The sequence below is a fragment of the Acipenser ruthenus genome, chromosome 1 (assembly GCF_902713425.1).
Source record: "Acipenser ruthenus chromosome 1, fAciRut3.2 maternal haplotype, whole genome shotgun sequence".
NCBI lineage: Eukaryota > Metazoa > Chordata > Actinopteri > Acipenseriformes > Acipenseridae > Acipenser > Acipenser ruthenus.
In genome coordinates this window covers 54519463-54546576 of record NC_081189.1, presented here as the reverse complement: position 1 = coordinate 54546576, position 27114 = coordinate 54519463, and the positions used below count along the sequence as shown (strand labels likewise).

General features: G+C 35.7%; 1 protein-coding gene and 1 long non-coding RNA gene across 4 annotated transcripts in view; one reads left to right on the top strand and one right to left on the bottom strand.

Moving 5' to 3' along the window:
• Window positions 1–27114, top strand: part of LOC117420735 (serine-rich coiled-coil domain-containing protein 1-like) — a 651306-nt gene that overhangs the window by 423912 nt on the left and 200280 nt on the right. The window lies entirely within an intron of this gene.
• Window positions 20393–25870, bottom strand: LOC131737429 (uncharacterized). Of its 2 annotated transcripts, none has more exons than XR_009329027.1 (3): window positions 25754–25870; window positions 23220–23355; window positions 20393–20663 (listed from the first exon to the last, which is right to left on the bottom strand). It is a non-coding gene; the product is annotated as an uncharacterized LOC131737429 (long non-coding RNA). The 2 variants fall into 2 exon arrangements; XR_009329028.1 differs by having other exon boundaries at window positions 23220–23339.

The following is a 27114-nucleotide window of genomic DNA, read 5'->3' as shown; positions in this document are numbered from 1 at the left end:
ACAGTGTATGATAAAGTTCTAAATATTCAGTTATGAAAACAGAAGATGATATGCTTTAAAGAGTAAGTAGCGGGGTTCTGAAAAATATTGCATTATACATCCCCACGTGTTGCTACAAATGTTTAAATAACGTGTCTGTATTTTTTTCTTTTCACTGTTAACACCCTGGCAACTTTTTACACTTATAACTTTAAAGTCTGTTTCAAAGGTCTTTTCAACATGTCAGCACTAGTGCATTCGGGTTTGAGATTAGGGGTGTGACCTGGAAGTAGTTTTGGACATTTTTCATTTTACTCGCCGGTAATCTATCCTTTCAGGTTAAACAAAAAAAGAACACAAACAAATATGTTTTGCAAACAACATGAATTGATTTATTTGGGGAAACCAACATTTTTAACAAAAACACATTTTTCTTTCCCTGTTTTGGGTTACTTTACACCCCCCAAATGTCCTTACCAACATGTGTCTCTTGCTCTACAAATAGCATTGCAAAGTGTCAATTTATATCTTTTTAATGTTTTTTTCTGATGACAAAACCATTCTTTTGGAGAACAAAACTAGCTAAGTATGAATTATTCTTTATTAATCTGGTCTTTATTTGTAATGTTACTGTAGCATTTTTATGTTGTCCCTTGATTTTAAGACTAAAATGTCCTCACTGACATTTGACATAATTTTGCTCAGATCCAAGTTTTTTTTTTTTTTTTTTTTTTTTTTTTGAGGTGAAAGGTCAGCTTTCTCTTGAGAGACAGCAGGTGGTGAGGTAAGGGCTGTCTTGGTGTTCATGAAATTGTGACGTTTTACATGAAACCTTGGTGTGGGGACCTTATAAATGTCTTTACCAACATGCATAGAAAACGGGGGGAATACCAACATGCATAGAAAACGGGGGGAATACAGACATTTTTCAAAATGTGATATACAGATTAAAAAAAAATGAGTTTGCTCACTGTACCGTGATGTCAAATGCAGATATGGGCAGCAGTGTGGAGTAGTGGTTAGGGCTCTGGACTCTTGACCGGAGGGTTGTGGGTTCAAACCTAGGTGGGGGACACTGCTGCTGTACCCTTGAGCAAGCTACTTTACCTAGATTGCTCCAGTAAAAACACAACTGTATAAATGGGTAATTGTATGTAAAAATAAAAATAATGTGTAAAAAAAAAAAAAAAAATTTAATTGTATGTAAAAAAATAATGTGATATCTTGTAACAATTGTAAGTCGCCCTGGATAAGGGCGTCTGCTAAGAAATAAATAATAATATTAATGGCCGCCAATCATTGAAAAAAAAAGGAATTTGGATCTTTTGTCCTCACCGACAGTTTATAGTTATTTTTACTTTAAAAAAAATGAAATGTTGGTGAAGATATTCACATGTCAGTTAGGACAATTTATGTTTTATTGATCTTCACTGTTCTTATACAATGGCAGACCTATCAATTGTTTCAGGAGTTCCTGGAGGATCGGTGGAGTGCTTTTCCTGAAGTCATTTATACTGTATTTGTAATTATGAAAACTAAACATTGTAAAGTTTAAGAACTGCAATTGTATATACAATTTTATATTCTATATACAGAAATATCTATCCACTCTTGTGCGTTACAGTGTGTCATTGTATCTGCTTTGCTCATCTATTTGTGCTTCTTCTGGCTGTTTTTATAATGCATTGTATTAGAAATCAGAAGTTTTCTGATTTCTAAACTGTAGATGAAGCCAATATTTCTAGAAATCTAGAAGCATTGCTTTTTGTGTAATGTATACTTTGCTTGAATATTCTTGGAATCTCCAAGAATATTTTGGTGTCTTAAAAGCTACCATTTCTAGTCTTGTCAGTAACGAAAAGCAAACAAAAATTCAGTACCTTTTAATCTATTTTTCTAGTCGTCATCATACCAGCCAAGAGTACCAATAAGTTGACAAATACTGAAAGATGCAGGAGGTATAGAGAAAAAAGGAAGAATGACAGGGAGAGACAAGACATATATCTAGAGAATGAAAGACAAAGAAGTAGGAAGCATTACAGGGACATTAGAAAAATGACAGACAGGGGACATTTACACAGGAAATGGAGGTTACAGAAGAGACATACAGAGAAGCTAAAGGAAGACTTCAGGAACTGTTACCAGGCACTCCACCTATTTCTCCAGCAACTCCTGAAATGCCTGACAGAGCTCCCATTGAACAGGGGCAACAAAGATCACAAGAAACACCGACACCATCAGTGGATTTCAATGATAGCCAAAAGTATGATAAGCGAGCCAAACACAAGTATAAAAAGACACTGGAAAAAGTGCAGAAGGTTAATGTACTGGAGGAACAATCTAGAAATGTAAAAAGGGATGTTTAAAAATGGAAGAAAAGATACTACAGAATTCAAAATAAAAATAAATGTCCAAATTTGACCGATTCACCTGGAACAAGAACAAAGAGATTTTTAAGAGCTGTCATGTTAACAATAAAGTAGAGAAATAACTGCTCTTGCACAATATAGTGGTAGAAGATCAAAAAAGAATTTCAGATTATCTACTCTGAAGACTGGTATGTTTTGCTCAAAAAATCTTTCCAGAGATGCAAGAACCTTGAACAATGAACCAACAAAGTAGAACGAGAAAGTGAAAATGAATGCACAAATCAAGAGGCAAATGGTCATCACATCTTTATCTAGAGATGACAACAGTGTGTCCTGGAAAGAAAGACACAATCACACTGAAGAAAATTCAGAAATGCAAGAGGCTCCTTTGTGCACCAATGACAAAGCAACTTAAAGTTCAAGCAAGAAAACATAATGACTAAATTGTCATTTGGCCAGTTTTGGAGGTGCAAACCTTTCTGGATTCTGCCTCCCAGATTGCAAGACAGAGGCACCTGCAAGTGCATAAGACATGATAACCTTAAAAATAAACACATTCTTTTGACACAAGGTCATCACAAAGAATGACTGTGAAGAAGTGGCAAAGACACGTGTTTGTTCACCTGCCAATAAAGCCTGCATGTACAGAGAATGTTCTGAGTGTGCAGTGCAGAAAATCGATGTGGGTGTACATGATCCTACCAAACATGTCTAGTGGAAGAAGTGGACAACAAAGAAAGAATAAACTGAAAAAAGAAAATTAGAGGTCAAAAACAGAAGCGTTACTTTTAAACACAGTGTGGATGGTACTTTGGAGAAGCTTGTGGCAAAAGTAAACAAAGATTTGCAAATGTTGTGTACACATGCCCATAACATAGTCCATCAATTTACTACCCGAACGAACCTGAAACAAAACTTGGGAGTGGATAAAGCACTAATATTAGTTGACTTCTTCGAGAACTATAAATGTACAGACAGCTTGAGACATGATTAGGGTTTAGGGCCACCTGATCCCATTTCTTAGGTGGTTGAAAGAAAATGACCCTTGTGTCAGCAGTGATGGTCCTACCAGCCAATACAGAAACAAAGGAAATTTCTACCTGAGGAGCACCACTCCTTTCCTCCATGGTTTCAGAGCTGTCTATGGAACTTCTCTGCAGCTGCCCATGGCAAAGGGCCACATGATGCAGTAGGAGAAACAGTAAAAAATCTTGCAAAAGGAGAGGATATCAACAATGCTGAAATGATGATCCAGAAACTACAACTACTCTATCCTTGAGTCACCAGCATACTCCTAATGATGGTGTCTGAGGAATACATCCATATTGCTGATGAGCAATTACCCAAGGATAGTCTGAAGACAGTAAAAGGAACAAATCCACCAGATTTTCACCAATCAAGCAGGTGTAATAAACTATTAACCACTATCCTGCTATTGCAAGAAGCCAAACTTCTGCAGCTGCTTTGGAGTTGTCAGAGACCACAACATTTCACCAGTGCCTGCATGTATATGAGATGATGCTAAACAAGGTGAAGGCTGTGCTGAAAGTCTACAGCCAGTGGAAGAAGTCTCATCAGATCTCATTGGGAAGTTATGTGTTGTGGAATATGATGGGGATGTGTAATCTGGAAAGATAACAGGATTTAAACCTGAACAATAAGTACTACTGATCTTCAACAGGATTAGAAATCTCTCTGTCCAAACAGGATTAGAAATCTCTCTGTCTGTTTCATTACCGCACTGCATCACCCTGCACCTGCATCCACTCAGCCACTTTGTCACACCTTCTCTAACATCTTATGCACATTTTGAAAATCACCAACCCCCCACCGCAACTCCCCATGAATTGAGGTTTGTAAATGTGATTTAAAATTGTTTTTTAATTCAAGTACGATGTTGCTTTCTTTTTTTTGATCAATTTTTTAACTAAAATGGAGTACAGACATCAAATCAGGTGCAGGTGTCTTCACCGACATAACAAGGTCTTCACCAACATTCAAATATCCAAAATGTGCTTTTTAATATGCATGATGTTCAATGAACATGTTTCTAGTTGCATATGATTTGCTTAATTAAACATCTTTATTATATATTTTTTGGTATTTTATATAAATAATGTATTTCATATAACAACTTTCCCCTCACATGTTAAAATTGGCATGTTGGTTAGGACATAATCTTCTTTAAATAACAACAAAAAGAGAAACAGAAAGTAACAATATTAAATATCATTGTAAAATGTACAGAAAGAGAATCTGAAGTCTATTTCAACAGCAAACAATAGGGAAAAAAAGTAATTTCAAGGGTCCCTTTTTAAAGAATATAATACTTAAGGTTGTGATGTATAAAGAGGTACTTATTTGAACAATTTCTGAACATAAAAAGTGTAAGTGTTGGTCTTTGAATATCAGCATGTTAAATGTTCCGTACAACAACATGGGTCATTATTGCTGTGTTACCTGTATGGCAATGTGTCCAATAATCCTTACACTATCAGCTATAATAATAATAATAATTATTATTATTATTATTATTGGTTTCTTTCTTTATTTACCTTACAAATATTACAGTATAATGTATCTTATAAACCAGGGCTGGTAATGGAACATGAAACAAGCAATGTGTTTGATCGAGAAAGGTTCCAGCTGTCCGCATATTGGATGGATATGGACAGTTGGAGCCTTGTCACATATTCAAAATCACTGCGCTGCTTCACAGAATTTAAAGTACTGATAGCCATCAGTACAGATGTACAGTAGCTATAAAACTGAGGGACCAATTACCAGCAAAAAAATCCCAAAGGTAGTATGCAGACATGCCGATTTGGATGAAGAACAATTAAGTGAACTTTCAGCTGCTAAACAGCAATGAAATATTTATGCACAGTTGTTTAGAGATAATAAAAAATTAAGATCATTATTTTCTTTTACTTTCATTTGAAAACACCTGCTGTAGGATATAGTTCTAATGCTTTTTTTTTTTTTTTTTTTACTGTACAGTGTATTGCTTACAGCATTAACTATGTTAACTTTATCATAACATAATTTTACTCAAGTTACTGAGAACTGGATATTCTGGATATATGATGACACATGTTTGTACTTACACATATAGCATACACTTTTTTTTTTAATGCCAGATGTCCAATTTTTCTTTTTTTTCTTTTTTGCACAATATATCATTTTGAAAGACTGCTACACAAAAATAAACTGCAAATCAATGAGGCACTCAGCATATCGGTTTAAAAACATATTATATTTTAGTGCATGGAAAGAGTTTCAAAATTGGACCCCACAGTATATTTCATTTTTTGTGTGTATTAGTGTTATTCAGTGGCCTGTGTGTTTTTTGTGCATTACTAAGGCAGGTCATTGTTACCGGCAACACTAGAACAGTTGGTAATAAAACAAAATGCTCAACACCTTTGTAATGAACTGTGACAAGAAAATAATGGATGACACAAAGGGACGATACCATATGAGATGGCATGCGGTACCCCAGGGTAGCATTGTACTCCAGTCTCAAAGGACATTTGGAAATAAAACTATTTGAAGAAACTTAAAGAGATCAACTCCAGCCCCCCAGTAATTCGAGCCCTGACATTTGCCTCTTTTGCTGAAGGAAAAACTTATATTTTTATCAATGTGTTGTTTTTCTTCTATTAAACTAATAGCTGTGATAAAGTAAAATACTTATAAAATACCTTATATAGCTATCACACGTATGCAACAGATTAATCTGTGTCTATTTTTTTTCTTAAACTTTGCAGGATAAAATATACTTCTTCTATAATACATTTAACACATAAAAAATTAGGGCTCACCAAATTAAAAATAGATCTATCCTGCCTCTAAGGGAGCTTATTTAGAATTTTTTTAAGGAAGAAAGGTAAAATGAAACGAGGACGTGATTCTTTTTTTGTAATTGTTGTAAACTATTTGTATCATATACAGTACTCAACTATCAATGTAAATAATGTTTTTAAAGAAATTAAATGGGCACCTGGAGACCTGAAACTATTGTATTTCATTATTGCTAAAAACAACATAAAAAATGTATACTTAAAGAAATACAAAATGTTCTGAAACTTTTAAAATATTTTTACAGCATGAATTTCACAAATATGAAAATAACTAGTTCATAAATTATTTTGTATTATTCCCTAACATACATTTCTTAGAGACTACCTGTGGTGAACTGAAAGTGAATATAGGCATATTTCAATAGAAAATACATTTTCAAATACTTTTGTCATATTTTACAGCCCCTCCTATTATGATGGGCTATGTTGATGCACAAAGTGTTCAAACCATGACAAGGTTCAGTGCACTGTGTTGTAAACATGGCACAGTGATGTGACATGACAGTGTTGATTTCCTAAACCTACACATGAAGCAAAGTCGTTTGCACGCACGATATACAAATATCACGGATGAAGAGAATAATTGTTAGACGAGGATGATTCAGACAAGGATAGGCCGCCAGTTTGTTTTAGTCAGTGGATAAAACCACCCACAATTCTTTGTGATTGGTTGCAAATATGAACGTTGACTGTTTAGTAATTAGTACATAAGAACATAAGAAAGTTTACAAACAAGAGGAGGCCATTCGGCCTGTCTTACTCGTTTGGTTGTTAGCAACTTATTGATCGCAGCTTCTTGAAGGATCCCAGGGTGTCAGCTTCAGCAACATTACTGGGGAGTTGGTTCCATACTCCCACAATTCTATGTGTAAAAAAGTGCCTCCTATTTTGTTTTCTGAATGCCCCTTTATCTAATCTCCATTTGTGACCCCTGGTCCTTGTTTCTTTCTTCAGGTCGAAAAAGTCCCTTTGGTCGACATTGTCAATGCCTTTTAGAATTCTGAGTGCTTGAATCAGATCGCCGCGTAGTCTTCTTTGTTCGAGACTGAATGGATTCAGTTATTTTAGCCTGTCTGCATATGACGTGCCTTTTAAACCCGGGATAATTCTGGTTGCTCTTCTTTGCACTCTTTCTAGAGCAGCAATATCCTTTTTGTAACGAGGTGACCAGAACTGAACACAATATTCTAGTTGAGGTCTTACTAATGCATTGTAAAGTTTTAACACTACTTCCCTTGATTTAAATTAAACACTTTTCACTGTATATCCAAGCATTTTGTTGGCCTTTTTTATAGCTTCCCCACATTGTCTAGATTGTCAAGACATTTCTGAGTCAACATAAACTCCTAGATCTTTTTCATAGATTCCTTCAATTCCAGTATCTCCCATATGGTATTTATAATGCACATTTGTATTGCCTTCATGCAGTACCTTACACTTTTCTATATTAAATGTCATTTTTCATGTGCCCAGTTGCTGTCTAGATCATTTTGAATGACCTTTACTGCTGCATCAGTGTTTGCCACTCCTCCTATTTTTGTGTCGTCTGCAAATTTAACAAGCAACAGGTCGAAAAGAGGCTAGATTTGTAGCTTGACTTGTGAACTGTACTGTAGTGTGAATGATCGATTTCAGCTCCATGTTATTATATGGGTTTATTCAGCCAGGTTTAAGACTGAAACAGGTTTTCCTCTAGAATTTCCCTGTATTTGGCTCCATCCATCTTGCCCTCAATCCTGACCATTTTCCCAGTCCCTGCCGATGAAAAGCATTCCCATAACATGATGCTGCCACCACCATGCTTCACCGTCTGGATGGTGTTCTCAGGGTAATGAACAGTGTTGGCTTTGCGCCACACATAGCGTTTTGCGCTAAGGCCAAAAAGTTCAATTTTGGTCTCATCAGACCAGAGAACCTTTTTCCACATGTTTGCTGTGTCTCCCACATGCATTTTGGCAAAATCCAAACAGGATTTGCTATGGGTTTTTTTCAGCAATGGCTTTCTTCTCGCCACTCTTCCATAAAGCCCAGCTTTGTGGAGCGTCTGTGTTATAGTTGTCCCATGTACGGTTTCTCCCATCTCAGCTGTGGATCTCTCCAGCTCCTTCAGAGTTACCGTTGGCCTCTTGGTTGCTTCTCTGACTAATGCCCTACTTACCTGGTCACTGAATTTTGGTGGACGGCCTTCTTTAGGCAGAGTCGCGGCTGTGCCATATTCTTTCCATTTTTTAATAATGGATTTAATGGTGCTCCAGGGGATGTTCAAAGTTTGGGATATTTTTTTATAACCCAACCCTGATTGGTGCTTCTCCAGAACTTTATCTCGGACTTGTTTTGATAGCTCCTTGGTCTTCATGATGCTGTTTGTTTAGATATGCTCTCTAACAAACTCTGGGGCCTTCCAGAAACAGGTGTATTTAATCTGAGATCATGTGACACTTTAATTGCACACAGGTGGACTCCATTCAACTAATTATGTGACTTCTGAAGGCAATTGGTTGCACCAGAGCTTATTTAGGGGTGTCACAGCAAAGGGGGTGAATACTTATGCAATCAAGACTTTTCAGTTTTTTATTTGTAAATAATTTTGAAAAATATGTAGATTTTTTCCCCCACTTCGACATTATGGACTATTTTGTGTAGATCACTGACAAAAAATCCTAATTAAATCCATTTTAATTCCAGGTTGTAACACTACAAAATGTGGAAAAGTCCAAGGGGGGTGAATACTTATGCAAAGCACTGTATATAAATAATATTATATACGCTGACATCTTTTTTTTTTTTTTTTTTACTGTTTGAGATTTCCATTGAACTTAAAATAGTCTTCTATTTCCTCCATTATATTACATTTGTGATTTTGAGTTTTTTTGTCAGTGTTCCAGGAAAGCTGCTTCTATAGTTATATCTGCCTATTTTTGTACTACAATAAATAAATAAATAAATAACACTTGTTATGTACTAGGGGTGTGCATGACAAATATTTTTACTATCGATAATTCCACAGCTGCTGAGGTCAACTAATCGAATAGTCCCCCCCCCCCCCCCCCTTCAAAATGAGACGTACATTAAATGTGAAATAATGCAATGTGACAATTATTGCAATTACAATAAATTCTGATCTTTATTTTAAAATACTTAGCTAACACAGCAACTTTAACAACTTTGTTAAATAAACATTAGGCTATGTAAAAAATACCTTCCTATTAGGAGACATACGGAAATGCCATAATAACAGCAGCAATAACATAAGCATACCTGTCAACTCTCACGCATCTCGTTCGAGACTCTTATATTTTGCAAGTGTTATTTTTTCCCGATATTGTCACAACCTTTTCCGTTAATTACAATTTCAAATGAACTATAAAGGTTGTGACAATTTAAAAAAAAAGTAACGCTTGCTTATAAAATATGGGCGTCTCCCATATAATTTTTATTCAATTATTAATTTAATTTTCATTCAATAATAGTTTAGCAATGTGAGCTACGAGGCAAATGCCTTAACATTAGCGTCCTTGTGGCAATAATGTTTCCCGGTCATAACAGCGAAATACAAAATGCATTAGACTATCTAGCTAGCTAATTTATACAATCCACTTAACTAAATGATTTACTTTTCCCACGTTTTCAAACCACACTCAACATATAGACTACTGGTCTACGTTAAATCAAATCGGAAACATACCTGTGCGTTCGAGTTCCAGTAAATAAAAAATAAATAGCTTATATAGGCAATAGCTTGCTATGTGTGTAGCTAGCTTAATAATATTAATAAATAAATGAATGAACAAAAAGACCTGAGTGGCATTAACGCACTAGCTTTCCATGAAAGCAAAAAAAAAATCCTAACAAAAACTTTAGGAATAATTAGGCTATCAATGTCCATTATTATTATCATGTTCACTTATTCTTGTTAAAAAAAATGAGCATGTCCACATGGTCCGGGAGAAGACGAGTGCACAGTCTGTTGACTATCAGGCCCGCAACCGAGAAAACTTTCTCAGCTGGTACAGAAGCTGCTGGGATGCACAGGCTTTCGCTAGCCGTGATAATTTCCTCTACCTGCTTTCATTCACCCTCCACCATGCCAGAGGGTCTTCATAGGGAGGAATGCACTCATCTTGTGTGTACTTTTCCAGTTCAGTTTGCAGAGAGGTTGTGGCGTCTGTGTAGTATTCATCTCCGAATAAAGTAGCCACAGCAGAATCCCTGTCAGAGCGTTGTTGCTTTGCGCTTGGTCCACTTGCCTCTGATGTACCTGGTTCCTTTTCTGCGATATCAGTGTTCTCCGGGAGACTTGAAAGTAATTCCCCAACTTTATCTTTGACTGCATTCCTGACCGCATCCTCTGTAAACTTCAGGTGTTTGTGTCTGGGGTCTAGAAATGAAGTGATGAGCGCCACCTTCTGCGCTGTTTCTGTGTCTTCAGGTGCCAAGCGGCGCTTAAGTGACTCGGATACAGTTATTTTAAACTGTGAGACTTTTGTGGACTCTCCTGTGGTAGAAATCAGATAGATGCTTGGACAGCAGAGTGGACGTGACAGGGTACATCATAGAGATTGATACCTCTGACTCACCGCACAAAGCAGTTGTAGCGCATTTCAAGGAGCGTAACACTGGCAGTAGCTCCTCGATAACGTACCAACTGTCGTCAGCTAGGTCAAGTGTGCGGGCATCTGAAAGCTTTGTGTACACCCTGTCAGACAGGACTGCGACAACTGCTCATCTCTGTTCCTGTAAGCGCTCAAACAGCCATCTCCCTGCAGCACCGTCACAGGTTGGGAGGGAGATTTATTACAAGGATACATTACCAACCTGTCACAGTCCCCCAATCACCAGTACAGTAAGCAAAACAAACACGCGTTTATGCTGTAAAAATTATTTATTAAGACATGCATTACACTAATACGTTCTTTTTCATTAAAACCTATGAATGTAATAAAAAGTAATACACGTGCAGAAATGTACAGTACAGGTAGGTTACATCCTTTTTTCTGTCCAGCCATGCTTGCTTGCTGTTGCAGTCAGTGCTGTTTTATTAACTGTAAACCTGACACTGCTCACAGAGATTAAATAGTCAAGGTACAGTACAGGGGCATTCGCTCAGTAACGAGGTGCAAACAGCTGACTGATCAATCTGTCAAGCTTTTACTACAGTAAAGTGCTGCCTTTTTGTTGAAATATATGTGAATGGCAAGATAATGAGGTGAATACAGCTGATTGGTGGATTAGTAAGAGCGATTAGTACAGTATAAGCAGTGAGTTTGTTATTTAAATCTATGTGCATGGCACATAACGAGATCCAAAACAGCTGAATTTGCCTGAAATATATTTCATGCTTAACACGGTATTAACGATGCCTTTGTTATTGAAATCATAGTGGTGGATACTCTACTAAAACTTTTTTATTTTTATTAGTTAATACATTTTCGGACATAACCATATCTTAAATACTGAACTGTATTTATGTAAATGTTTTACAAAAAGTTCACAAACCATGATCGCTTTTGTGTACGAGGCACCTGAGCTAAAGAACAGCTCCATGCAAGTTTTTTTTTGGTATTGAGGTATTATTTAGGCTATTGGAAATAGCCAGGACACAATCACTGGGATAATGAAGCCTGAAGCTACCAGAGAACACATGGAATTCTGAGCAAACCACATTTCTCACTGAATAATGAGCAATAAAAATAAAGAAATACTTTAAATGTTATTTTTCTTAACCTATCAATTTTCTAATAGCAATGGAATCCCCTGGAATACTATCTGGTAAGGCCCTTCTCGTTATGTTAAATGCCCTCGCCTTCGGCTCAGGACATTTAACGACATGAGGTGGGCCTTACCAGATGGTAAAGCCCTCTTTTTCGGGTTCTATAGCATAATTAGGTTATTTCCATTTTGAAGGAGAATTTATCTGGCTAAAAAACTACATGAAAATCCACACTACCTGAATGTAGCGTGAGAAAAAGGTGATTTATTTTTCTTTTTCCATGGAAACCCAGCCAATGTGCCATGCCACAAAACAAGTGTGTTGGTGTTCCACAAATATGTCAAAATACTTGCATGTAGTGAAATACAAAATGAAGAAAATGCTGGAAGATTGAACCCAGTCCTACATCAATACAGCCATAAGAACATGTCAGTGATTTGTTTGGGCAAATACCTCCCTCAATGGCCAGAGACATACAGTAAATTTACCATGTCTTTGATTTAATCCTTTTTTGTGCATGAACCAAGAAAGACATGTGTATTCCTTCAGGGCATCATATTTCAGTGAGCCTGCTTGTGGGGGCGGAAAAAATACTTGATGCCTGCAACTCACTCATAACCAACATAAATATTATCACAAAGGGCACCCTATTGCAAAGCTCCTGCATATTTGATACGGATTTTGTATTTCCACCAATACTAATTTTGAAGCAACCTGATGATAAACAGAACATAATGTTTGAGAGAGAAGTCATAAAAAGAGGCACAGCAAGTCTTGTGTTCTATTTCAGTAGTGTTTGATGTAGACGAATTAGCCTATTCCTGCTAAATTGACTTGCTTTGATTTGTTTCTTGGTAGCAAATTTGAAGGACTTCTATTTTTGCCACCCAACATGCTGTTAATCTACATTAAACCTTATATATATATATATATATATATATATATATATATATATATATATATATATATATATATATATATATACACTGCTGTGCAAAAGTCTTAGACATGTTGCATTTTTCTACTCTGATGCATTATGAGTACCAGCAATTTACAAAGCCTCTACTAGTGTTTTCAACCTTGACTTGCATAAAGGAAAAACATTGAGTTAAATAGCTCGCATCACTCGATTTTCAAGGTGTGGTATCTGAAACATAATCAACAAGTACAGAGAAACATCATCTTTAATTGACAAACCCAGGACAGGAAGACCCAAAAAGCTGTCTAACAAGGATGAGCAATACTTGAAGATAATATCCTTAAGGAATAGAAAGAAGACAAGCGTTGAATTAATAACAGAACTGTCAGAAGGCACAGGTGTTGTTGTCCATCAAATCAACTTTACGAAGGTCACTTGAAATCAGGACAAAGGATGTGTTGCAGTAAGAATTCCTCTGTTAAGAAAGGGGAACACGACTAAAAGGCTAAAATATGCACAAAAACAGAGAAATTGGACTGTTCTTGAGGTCTTCTTTATCTCCTTTCTTATATAAAAGTATCACCGATGTGTTGTTCCAGTCATTTGGCACTTTCTTTTGCTTAGTACAATCTGTAAAAATACGCGACAGTATTTTTGTCAGTACTTCACCTCCTTCTTTCACAATGTCAGTTATACCGTCTTTTCCAGGTGCCTTTCCTGTCTTATGTTGATAGCATCTTTTTACTTGTGAGTACAGTTGCTCAAATATTATGCTTTTTAATGTTTTTTTTTTTTTAAACAATTTTTTTGTAACAGAATTGTCCACTGTTTTATGATATACATAAAACAGTGGAGATTGTATAATGTTGTTAGTCCCCATAGTTACTCCATCATGTGCTCTACTACAAATACAAGTTTAAAGCAAAAAATTAAGTAGTTTCAGGGAACTTTACTTTATGAAAGTGTTTTCCATCATGGCCTCCCCCTTGCTGTGATGATGAAAAAATACAGGTTGAGAATTATCCATCAAAATGTGATTGAGCTGCCCAAGGTGAAATGATGCATCAGAGAAAGTGCATTGTAATGAATATGAGAATACATGATCTGTTTTTATCGAGAGTGACTGAATCCTGTCACACCTTGTACATATATCTAGAGAACATCTTATCCAGTGATGAAACAACATCATGTTATTGAGTTACTGAATCTGCCCTAAGTACAGGGCTGTGGCAGTGTGCCCTGCCCCTGCATGTATCTTTGTGTTTCATGTTGTCTGTTATATGTGGATATGCATGGGGTATAAATGGGTCTGTGTAGCACGAGTGATTTAAAATATATAGTTGTATTAAGGCACAGGTAATACACAATCACTTCACGTGCAGATAAAGTATGTAATAGTATGTGAGCACGGGGATTGCACAAATTAGTCCACGTGCTGGGATTCAAGTGAATAATTAATTAGTAATTGAATCCTGGCACAACTGTATATATAGGTGCACGAGTCACTCACTCGGGGTTGGGTGTACAGTGAGGAGGTACGAGTGAGAGACAGAGGAGATAAGTTTAATAATTAACAATTGCTACCGTGCTGGAGGGCCAGCACGATACTTGTTGTGTGTTTAGTGTCCGTCCCCTGTTTGTTAGTGGCTGTCTGTTTTGGCCAAAGTGCCGTTTTGTTTTGTGCACAGTCTTTTTTTGTTTGCTTAACCTTTTTATTTTGTTAATTTAATAAACGCGCAAGCAGTTGTCATGGAGTGACCCTAAAACCCGTATTCCCCTGTACAAGCTGCAAGCACCTTTTTTGAGTGAAAGGTATATGCGGCCGAGATGTCTGACTCTTTGATAGAAACAGTTTAATTTATTTGAAGTCTTCCCACTAATGATGGGAGCCGAGCTAACAAGATTTAAGTTTTTGTAGGTATCAGACTTTTAAAGACTGTCACCCACACCTGTGAGCAGAAACTGACCCAAAACTGTCACAGTTACTGGAAGCAGGCCGATCTTTGGGAAACTGCAACAAATATTGTAATGACTGTAATGTGTTTTAGAAAATGTTTTTAGCAGATGTGCACAGGCCTGTCGTGGTGTTCACAGAACCAGTCCAAGCTGAGCCTGGCGCAGAGTTCAATTCCTGTTGGGAATGTGCTGAGTTATTGGGTGATTTTAAACTAACCTGTATTGATTGAAATAATATGATATACTCTTTGTCAATAATTATAATAATACTGTATATGTTCCTTTCATAAAGATCTGCATACTCAGTAGAAAACAATGGATAGGTGTGTGCAGTCTATGAAAGCACCTGCTAGAAGGAGTCAAACTCAGCAGGCTCTTATCATAAGGCCTTGCTAACATATTCCAGTTTTATGAGAAAAAGTAGCTTCTTTTGTTACTTTACTTTCATTACTTCATGTCTCATTTTAATCAACACCAAAAAATTGGCAAAAAGCAAAGGTTGTCTTAAAACCTGCTTCAACTGGATTTCGTATGAACAGAGAAAGGGATCAGACTTAATTCAGTAAAATAATATTAGCAACTGTTATACTGAAGCAACTGAATTAGAAATACATGTTATAAAATCATTAGAAGTTAAACTGTTATACAAATGACAGTATTATTGTTGAAAAAACATTACAGTACAGTTAAAAACTAAAGTAGTTCAGTACTAACTGACACTGTCAGAATATTGTAATAACTGTACTGTGTTTTAAAGAATATAACAACAGCATAAATAATATTGCAGCAAATTATGAACAGGTTACAATGATTTAAACTAAGAAAACTGAACAAGTGGTAATGTTAGAAAAAAAGCTTGTCTGTGTGCCTTTGTTATTAGTGCACATACACTCGTATTGTTATTAGTGCACATACACTCGTGGAAGTTTGTAACCTAACCCTGAAAGAAAGCTAGGTATTGCAAATTAGTAAAAACAAAAGGGTAACCCTTTTTAGACAGAACGATATTTGAAACTAAAAGACCTATTTGACTTTATTTGATTGTGTTGTTACTAAGCATAGAGGTTTTAAAAAAAGTATTCTGATCTAATAATAGAGTGACAATGCTCTCTGAAGAGAAATAATATGTTTTAAGTATTGTGATCTAATAAGAAACATAATATTTAAACTAACAAGTGGTTTTGCTTGTTAATGCTCTACTGTAACAAAAATAGACTGTAAAAGCAGGAGCGAGCATTTAATTTAATCAATTGAAGAATTAGTTCATTTTCTTTCTCCAACTAAACAAAAAATCTTTTAGACATTACATCATCCATTAAATTAAAGAATATGAATGTTTAGTTTATATAAAGGTTTTACTGCAATAAAAAAAACAGGAACTGTTAGGTTGGAATATTAGACAAATGTAAACTGTATTCAATAATTTTAGTACACAAAAAACCCACTGAAAATTAGCCTTGCCCTTATCTGCCTGCAAGCAGAGCGGTGCTAGATATGGAAGGTTCTTTTTGGCAGTGAAAGTGAGATTTACTTGTAGTCCGCAGTTTTGAATCAAACGTCTTTCTATGATAAGAAAACCTTGTAGTAGAAGGGAGCATTCCACAAATTAGGGGAGTTGTGTTCTGTCACAGTTCTTATCAAATAAGTAGCGACTTTCTTTGGGAGAAAACCGATTTCATGAGGTGAATTTGGAGAAGTGCTTACAATGGTGTTTCATATTAATCAAAACAATAGTCTTGGCAAGAAAACAGGGTGTCTGAATCCTGCTTGAGCAGAAACAGAGCGAGAGGTCAGGCATAGTCTGAGAATGGAACAGTTAAATAAGGCTGTTATATTTAACATGTCTATTATAGCTTAAATTTAAATGAAACTAATTGCACTGACCACTGTATGCTTATTCAAAGGCAATCTTTGTCAAATACTTTGTTAACACACATTTGTATATGAAGTTAAACTGGCCCATTGATAACACACTGAAAAGGTAATGTAATATGTGGCTAAGAGGGACATATAATTTTTGACTAAATAATAATATAATTGTAGATAAATATAATCGAGTAGAGGTGGTGTTACATATTAAAAACATCGCTCATATATACACATATTATATTATAGCAAGGATTCTGTGACTTTTTAAAAGGAGTTGAAAAAGAGAGCGATGAAATCATGTTTCAATGTTTTTTGGCAAGAAGTTATATCCAATCAGTTTTGAAAAAGGAGTTGACCAGATCGTTCTAGAATGTATCATTAACTTAAAGATAAGAAATGTCAAGGCCGAGTGATGATTAGATTTACTTGGGATCTGATGTATTCAATGGAGGGAAAATCCTATAAAAACCAAGGTAAAACCCAATGAACTTGCTAACTACAAGCTTATGTGATTGATGCTCTGAAGATCTCTGAAAAACCGATTGCTGTTTGGTGGTATTCACAAGTCTCTGCCTTTTGAAGACAGTTCTTATTTTTCAATATATCCTACACTACACTTCCATATACTGGAAGGTAAGCATATATTTGAATTTAATATCTTTTATATTGATGCATTGCTATAAGGTATAGAAATGATGTTTTAGTCTTAAGAGAGTGATATATATTGAATGTTCTAGAATTTAGCAGTGGGCATTTTTAGCTTTTTGCATTTCATAGCCTAAGAGCTAAATATATGATAACCATATTTGTATTACTGTATTGAAGTACTAATGCTGTTAAACCTGTAAAGCACTGGATCGCCCAGACTGCTTTTTAATTGGGACTTATGGTGGTCTGCGCAACCAACCAATCCAATTTTTAACATAAGCATTTAATAAACCGAAAAGAGCTCTACTACTGCTCTGATTCGTTAAAACTTCTAATTAAATGAGTGTGTGATTTTCTTTATTATTAAAAAAAGTCATCTGGATACGCTGCAAGCCAAGTGCACGAACGATCCACTTACAGGAGTCCGAAACATCTTTATGTCCTCCTGAACGTCTCCCCTGAGTTTAAGAGTGTGCTCAGAGCATATATAAATAAATAAAAAGAGTATGTTGCGAGAATTCTTGACACAGTGCATTTATCATTTCCCCAATATGCTGTGTGTTTGTTCCGGGTCTGACGACACTGCTCAAGCCAGCTTGCCACAAGCTCTGTTTACAACTGAAAAAGCAAAGCTACACTTTCTATGAATATATTTTATGCTATTTTAACAATTTGTTGCATCTTTTTTTTTGGACTCCAGAAAAAAAAAGTCATATTCTTACAGTATGCAAGTCACCGCACTCTTAACAACCTGTGCTTGTCAACAGAATGTTAATATTGTTAATATTGACAAATTAAAGATGGTTCAGAAATATGGTACCTCAAACATTGTATCTGAATATTATGGATAACAGAGAGTACTGCTGAGGTTAAAGCTGCACATAAAGGTTGCTATAAGTGAAATGTGTGTATGCATCCTACTTTGTAGAATCTCTTTTTATACATTACCCCTCTACTAAATATAATTACAAGCTATATTATAGTATATGGGTTGAGCAGCTACTCCTCATAAAGTTGAAACACAACTGTCCAAATAATAGACAGATTAGAATAACTGGAAATTGTTTCCCATAAATAAATGTTTCTCAATATACAGTATAATACTAGAGTATGTATAATCATAATGAACATTAGTTGAGATCAGTTTGATTGTTTCAATTAACCATTTCACTTCTATAGATTCTATTATTTATAAAAGGCAACTCTGCATTTTGAAGTTCACCATGCTTTCCATTACCATGTTGTTTGCATTCATGCCTTCACAAGTGTTTCTCCAAATATAGAATTGATCAATTCTGGTTCAACAAACAATGATGATGTACAAATCCTTGTTTATTTCCAACTATAACATTTTACAACTGTGAAAAATGTATTAAACGCTAAACATTGTAACACTTGTATAAACAAAATCAATTCATTTTTTTTTTCATTTTCTTTTTTTATAAATTTGGAATCGCCAATTATTTTTCTTATTTTCTTCGCAATTTGGTAAGCCCAATTATTGCTTTTCAACCCCACTTACTGCTGCCACCACTGATTCCTAGTTATATAACTTTTACATCAGGGGCATGGTTGATATTAACTGGAGTTTACATGCATTCTTGTTATTAACTGAATGAATACAACCATTGGAGATGCCAACTTCATAATTTCACTGTTGGCTGTTTTTAGGGAAAATTAAATGAAACCATTCACCTTGACTTTACATATGACCTAAGATGGCTGACATGGTAGTCTTCTGAATGTTTGCTTTTTTGGTAACCATTAAACATTTCACTGCCACAGTGATAAAGAAAGTACATCTTGATACACCTTTACTATCAGGAAACAACAGTTTTCTATTATTTCTTTAGTCAAGTTCCATCATCGATCTTGTCCTATAAAAATGAACCACCGTCACATTGTTTTTAACTAATGACCATAGAATCTACAAAAAGACAGGCTTGGATAGAGCCAACGTAAAGCACTCTGCATCCCCCAAATAGGGGCTTAAAAAAGTATTAGTCTTGACAAAACAAGTTTATGTTGTGAACATGTATTTATCATTCTAATATATGGGGGAGGGGGGGGGGTTGTTTTACTAAAAATAGTTAAATCAACACAAGAAATATGTTCTTTTTTTAAATTGAATGTACCTTTCTAAGCCTAACAAGTACAGCTGCAGCAGAAACCAATCTGTTTCTTTAATGTAAATTCAGATGGTTTTCACTAATTGTTTTGCAACCCATTTTACAACTAATGTATTACAAACGTATTTCTGGAAACCCATCATGTTTGCCCTTGAATTCAAGCATATGAATAATGGAAAAAGAAAGATAGGATGTCACGCTGTGCTTTTCTGTCAAATGATTCCTTTTATTGCTGTTGGGTTTCATTATGTTTAAATGCAATTGGAATGAATTGGAATGGATGAATATGTTGTGCTTTTTAAATGATGTTTTCATTCAGATTATGAGAAAGTGTACTTGTTCATTTATTTGTATTTTCAATTATTAGTTCAGGTTGGCTTTCATAACCTTTTTGCACCAGGAGTCCTAACCCACAGTGTTCTGTATTGTCTCAACTGTAGGGGCAGAAGATTACTAAATTAATTGGAATCCATTGTTCATCCTCCACCCCAGGTCTGGCTCCTTTGAGATCTACAGTAGTAAAATGTGGAAGAGTCCACAAGCAAAAGATGTTGTTGTCTGTGGTTAAAAGTCATTGGCATTAGAAGGAGTATCCCTATAAACCTTTACTGTTAAGGCATTATTCTTTTTGGAGGAAAATCACAATTTGATGAATATTTCCATAATTTTAGAATAGATGAAAACACATTGTATTCAAATGGGAATTGTAGGGATCTAAATGATTATATTTTGTAATGTAGTTATAATTCTTAAAGCACTATTGTGTTCAATATCTTCTACCAACATGAAGAAATTGTTAATATTATATCAGTATAGTAGGGTTAGTCTACTTTAAACACTGTTTTTTCTTAAGGGAGTGTGGCAAAGTGGTAAGTGGTACGTGCAGGTGCAGTGCAGTAATCCAACAATAAATGACAAACAAACAAAGTACAGGTGAAAAAGGTTTCTGTTTATTTTAATCCAGGGGTCTGATGACCAAACAGAAACAAACAACGATGTGTATTGCACAGTAAATGATGGGTTGCAGTCCCGTTTACAATGAACAATCCCACAAGAACAATAATCTCGATGGAGATACCAAAACACAAACACGGTCACCTCTCCCAATGAGTGCTGTAGTGCTGGTAATGAGTTTACAATGTTATTTAGTGAACAGTCAGTGCATTGTTGTCCAGATTTTGTGCTGGCCGTGGGCGACAGCTCCGGATCGTGTTTAGCCATCTAGAAATACACAAGACAAACAAGACGATATAGATAGACTGACAAAAACAAACAAAACCCTCACGTTCTTTTAACACAGTATACCGGTCCTTTCGGTTCTTTTGCATAACCACAACAAAGGAACAGATTACGTCACGTCGTCCCCTATTTATACCGTCACTCATGACCCCTTGGTAAACGATTGCAGCCGCTCCTCCAATCTGGGGCTGCCACATCATTTCCCTTCAGGGTCGATGAGTTAGTGCACCGAAGCTCCGTCCCCTTTCTAGATGACCGACTTCCTTTTAACCCTAGGATTGAAGTGTCAGGCCAAACAGTCCAAGGTACTCTGTTCCCGTTACTTAGTGCCCTCACAGGTCGGGAGGGAGGTTTACCACCAAAGATCATTCTATTTCTGTCACAGGGAGGCTATAAAGTGGAGATGGATTATTAATCATTAATTACAGATTATTTCTGTGCAAAACTGACCTGCACATGGGCCACTCAGTTACATATTGTACTGTATCAGATCATACTTAATTATAACACTCTTTTTTTCTGCCATTGTCTTTTAACGAAGTATTACTTCTCCTTACAACAGGTCTGTGTGTGATGGGAAATGACTGGAACATCACAACGACTTTCTAAATTGGAAACTCAGAACAAATACTGTTATTTTCTTTAATAGAGGTATTGTCATTTTACTGTCCGCCCTAATTAATAAAATGGTAGTTTAACTGTAAAACTGACATTTTTACTATCACATAATGTAGCAGGAGTAAAGTTTTATTAATGTTGGCAACAAAATGGTTAATAAGTGTATGTGATGGAAATATAATGAGTTCTGGTTGTAAATCTCCCTCTCGACCTGTGAGGGTACGAAGTAGCGAAAGGGAAAGGCTTTGGACAGGTTGTCCTGACAGTTCATTCCCTGGGTCAGGAAGTTAGGATAGCTTTAGCAGTGGTAAAATGTACCATGATAAAGGGGTTGCTACAGTGTGTTTGCTGTTAGGCAGATTAGTTGGATTTTGAATTTAGTCAATTCTGACCAGTCTGCCACACTAAAGTTGCAGTACAACAGTGGAGTGACTCGCTTTGTATTTAAAAGTTATTTACTATTTGTATGTATCCATTTTCTGTGTCCCAGTATAAAAAAGCAGGTGTGGAATAAATACAGTTCTAATTAAATTTTGTAATTTATATAAAAAAATAAATCATAAATAGGGCAATCATGTAGTTCTTGAAACTGAAATAGATATGGTCTAAATAGGTTATTGTATTGAGGACGCGTACTTACAGTGAAATCTTTCAAAGTGTGTCAGAAAGTAGGTCAGTGCTATTTCCAAAGCTGACAAGACTTTGGGAGATTTCCTCCGCTTTCTAGAACACTCCGCCTTTATTATGGATAGCAAATTAACTGGAGGCTTATAAGGCTGTTACTGCCAAATGGTCTCAGCAGAAGAGAAATGAGTAACAGAGCGGCACACCTTAGGGACTCACCTGGCCTCCTTTACAGGGCTGCCTCTCTCCTCTGAGCAAAGGAACAGAGCCTTGAAGGTGAATGTATAGGAGAACCAACTGAGAGTGGGACTCTTCTTTTTATAACTAGGATGCTGGGGAGTCTTTAAAATGGGTCACAGAAAAGATAACCCATGCCTATAACATGCTGTTTGTACATTGCTCTTACTGAGTCACAAACAGTGATACTGTAATTCTGGTGGCATGATTCTGTATCTTAATTTAGTTGCTTGCTATTTAAGTAATACAGATCACAGCACTGCTCAGATATAATAAGACATTATACAGAAGACACTTATAAACATAGAAACTGCATAACTTTTGAATGTCTTTCAGAAAATGAAAGTCAGATCCATAACAAGGTTATTCTTGATCAGAATTAAGAATTTCACAACATTGCTTTACTGAAAAAAAATGCTAAGCTTTATCAAAGAAAAAGCATTGAGATTTTGAATCTAATTCTATAAGCAAGCTTCTGCTGTCCCCATCGCTACTATTTATTGGACCAGGTTTAAAATAGCTTTTAAAAACATCACTGTTAAATGTAACTTGAATTTAAAAACACTTAAAAGACTATTTATTCTACATTTCCTCTCATTGTGGCTGTGATAAATTTGTTATGCACTCCTTTTTTTGTAAAGCTTAATATTAAGCCCCTTTCACATTTGCGCTCCTTCACAGGTCCCAAACTGAGTTCTGGCTAACCGGGTCAAAATCCCACGTAGTGTGAAACCACATACTTAGGTCGTACCCATGTTGACAGTAACCCACCTCAGGATGTGGGTCGACACGCTTTGACCCGGGTCGAGCGAGACACAATGCATGATGGGCATTCGTAAGCGGACAAAGTAACAAACAACCACGCCTGCGTGAAGGTTTCACTTTCTCAAGGAACATTTCTGTTTATTCAGTTTAGCCATATTTTTGTTGCCTGAGACACACCATGAGCCAGACTGCAGCAGGGATGAAGAAACATTTACTCTTATTAACATTTGGGCTGACAATTCAATCCAGTGACACTTGGATGGACTAGCTGCTTCTGGGGCATTGCATACTCACATTTATTTGCTTCTGTCACTCAGGTCAACCCTGCTTCTTCACAAGCAGTGTGAAATCATGTAGCCGATCCACATGACACCGGGTCGCAAACCCGGGTAGAGCATGCCAGTCTGAAAGGGACTTTAGACATAAATCACTGTTAAGAAAATGACAACAGTGAGAAATAATTGATTCAATGAATACTTACCAGAAAATAAAAGCCCCATAACACCAGTCATTTATTTTGTATATTCAAACCGGTTAACTGTGAACTCAAACTCTCCAGTGGTAGGGTTATAAGTGACTGTTGTCCTTGTGTTCAAGTGAAGAACCTGTGGATTCACTTCTTCATCATTTTGTGGACAAACCACTTTTAAGGGGAGAGTAATGCATTAATTTAAAAATGCTAACCACTTGAGTTTTGCTGTTATATACCTTTATACAGTGGGTCTCTAAACTCTGCTATGTACTTTATCATTATGACTGATTTGTCTCCAAGTACAGAGGTTAGAAGTTGGTCTTAAATCATGTTCAGGTCTGTAATTTGACAACAGTGTATATTTGAAAAACACCAAAAGTTCTTACTTTTCCTTATTTATTAAATATTGGCCCATTGAGTTCTCAGTGTGTTCTAAGGGAAAATAATTTGTAATTTTAGAAATGTGATCTACTTGCAGGCCATTAGGAAAAAATTAAAAAATCGGTAACATACTGGCAATTTATTTTTTTAAATGCTGTTTTACACTCATTTTAAAGAAATGCTTATGTGGCAGGATACATAAAAAATACAAAAAACGAATAATGCCTAGTAAATCAGGTCTTATTGCTTATGTATTATTAATGAGATTATCCTTGTGGGTAATAAAAAAATATATTTGATATCTTAAAAAAAAAAAATCTTATACCTGCTTATCTTGCAGATTTTGCAGTGATTTCTAGATGGCAGTCTAAATATTGCAGTCCTTTACATTTTTAAAATAGGATTATCCCTGGCATTTTACATTAACTGATTTTTGATTTTCATAACTTTTGCACACAGAGGTTGATTTAATCAGCCTATATCCCGCCAGGAAAGCCTGTGGATTTCAGTTACCAGCATTGCTGTTAACGTGCAAACTTAATTTAATAATGTCCGAAATTGGTTTACAGATAATATTTTAACTCTTATCTCGCAAGAGAACCTTCTCTCCATGATACTGAGCATTTAGCAAAAAATGGCCCTTACTAATGTTTATTTAATGCAATTAATGTAATGCTACATGTAATGCTTCTTGGCAGTTGTTAAGGAATGCAGGTGGGTTTGTGGATTAATCCAACATTAATTAATTAATTAATTTATTTATTTATTTTTAAGATCCACATTGAAAAATGTACGCCTCTGTGGGTTTGCTGGAAAGTGGTTGTCCACCTGTGGCTTCCTGCTATGGATTATGTTGTTTATTCATCTTTATCTCAGACTTGTCTTCAAAAGTTAGGCATAGCCTACAACGATTTGTTCTGCAATGCAATTAAAAGACACACACATAAAATGCATGATGCATATTTGAGGGAGACACATTTGAACTCCTGCTCAAACTGCATCATTTTCCATTCCCCTATACTCATTCAATTTAATAACACAACATTACATAACTTTTATTAGAAAATACATCATGTAATTCTCCTCTATAGAGTTAAAAAGTCTGTGTAAAATAAAGACAGCAAAGTCTACTGTATGCATTAATATTAAAGTTGTGTTGTAAAATAGAACCTGATTGTAGACAGGTTAAACTGTGGCTTGGTTTACCTTTTAATATACACAGCACATATCCTTTACCCCAGTACTGTCTAATATGTCCTTCAAATATTTTCCATGGAACAAAACAAAGGGTCATTACAGATTTCATAAAATGTTCACATTTTTTGCTTGCTTGCGTTTAGCTGCACCGCAGTTTCTCCATTAAAACAATAATATGAGTAAACAGTGCTACTTTTATTAATTACTGTTTAATTACTGTCAAAATAGTTTTATAGGTCGCACTGGCATAAAAGTCGCTCCCCCCCTTTTTGAGACTTCAGTTTTAGGAAAACACGTTTTTTGTGTTTAAAATACTTTTTTTACAATTGATTTTTTTTCATACATGCTCAACACCGATAAATAAAGAAAGATACACAGGTTTAGTTTCGAAATAACACTTGTTTGCAACATTTTACTCCATAATAATTTTACAGTGTTTTTCATTTTTAAACTGCTAGAAACTATTCTGTTTTTCAAAATTTCTAAAATTTTAAAAGGAATAATTAACAGCGTAAAATCGTTATACATCCCACATCACATCTGTATTAACCTACTGGTATTTTATTTTAGCTTATCGAGTACCCAAACAAGTTCAAGAACATAACTTACTGAACATTTCTTTCCCAAGCCAAACTTACACAATACAGTGCTACCCCATAACACGGTTGTCGGGGTCCATAATTGGAGACCGCGTTCTTTGTGTTTCGCCTTATAACGAATATTGGCATTTTTTGTTTCCGAAATTATTTATAATGACCAAATTAATATTTTAGTGTACCGTGGAAAATGAAGGAAGGAGACGCACACAATTTGCAGGCACTCGAATCCACGGTTTATTGGGACGATTATTCCTGTCCCCTGTCAGCCTGTGCCACATCAAAAACAACAAACAATCTTGCACATTTACACAGCAGCTTGTCTGACTCAGCGGTCAACTTTGTCCGCGTTGATGTGGGCTTTCCTGTCCCCGCCTACTCGGACGTCAATCAGTCCCGACTGAGGCAAGCTTACCATTTCCCTGCTTACACACACACAGAGTCCATAGACTGGTAGTGTAACAGTATAAATCCTGGGTCGTTACAATATGTACAGTATAATAGAAACTGCTATTCCACTAGTTTAAAATTTACACCACTCATTTCAATTGTATATTTTTTTTATAATAAATGTAAACTGTAAATAAATAATACAGAATCCAAGGATGTTTATATAGACGTTTATTTTGTACTTGTTTTAGAAAAAAAATACAGTGCAGGCATGGGACCGTTATAAGTACTATATGTCCCAGTTTCAACAATAGAACCCAACGTTTGTGAGTCAAATTGCATAATGGGAGCCACGACCTTACCATTTATAACCGATTCCGTACTATAGGAGGTCGCGTTATAACGGAGTAGTACTGTAGTTCCAGCTGTATTGGCTTTTACAAATTTGTTGTATTAATTCAACTTTAAAAGAAAAGTATTAAACAGTGCTGCTTGCATCAATTAAAAAAGAAAAAATAAATAAACTAAACAGTGCACCATCTAATAACAAAACATTTTATTGTTGCATACAGTGCAGTACAATTGCATTCAATTTCCAGCTGTACAAATACATTCATTTTCTTTTGTTAATCAGAACCATAACCATACACATACATTGCCTATAGTAAGTATTCACCCCCCTTGAACATTTTCACAGTTTGTTGTGTTACAACCTGAAATCTTGATGCATTTCAATTTGATTTTTTTCCTTTGATTTACACAACCTACTCAACACTTTCAATGTTTGAAAAAATGGGGTGGGGGGTGAAAAAACAAATCAATTAAAAATAAAAACCTGAAAAGTCTTCATTAGATAAGTATTCACCCCCTTTGCTATGACACTCCTAAATAAGCTCAGGTACAACCAATTGCCTTCAGAATTCACACAATAAGTTAAACAGAGTCCATCTGTGTGCAATAAAAGTGGTTCACATGATTTCAGGTTCAATTCACCTGTCTCTGTAAGGTCCCACAGTTGGGTAGTGCATTCAAAGCAAAGATACTACCATGAAGACCAAGGAGCTTTCAAAACAACTCAGGGATAAAGTTGTGAAAAGGCACAGATAAGGGGAAGGGTATAAAAAGATTTCAAAGGTATTGGAGCAGAGACAAG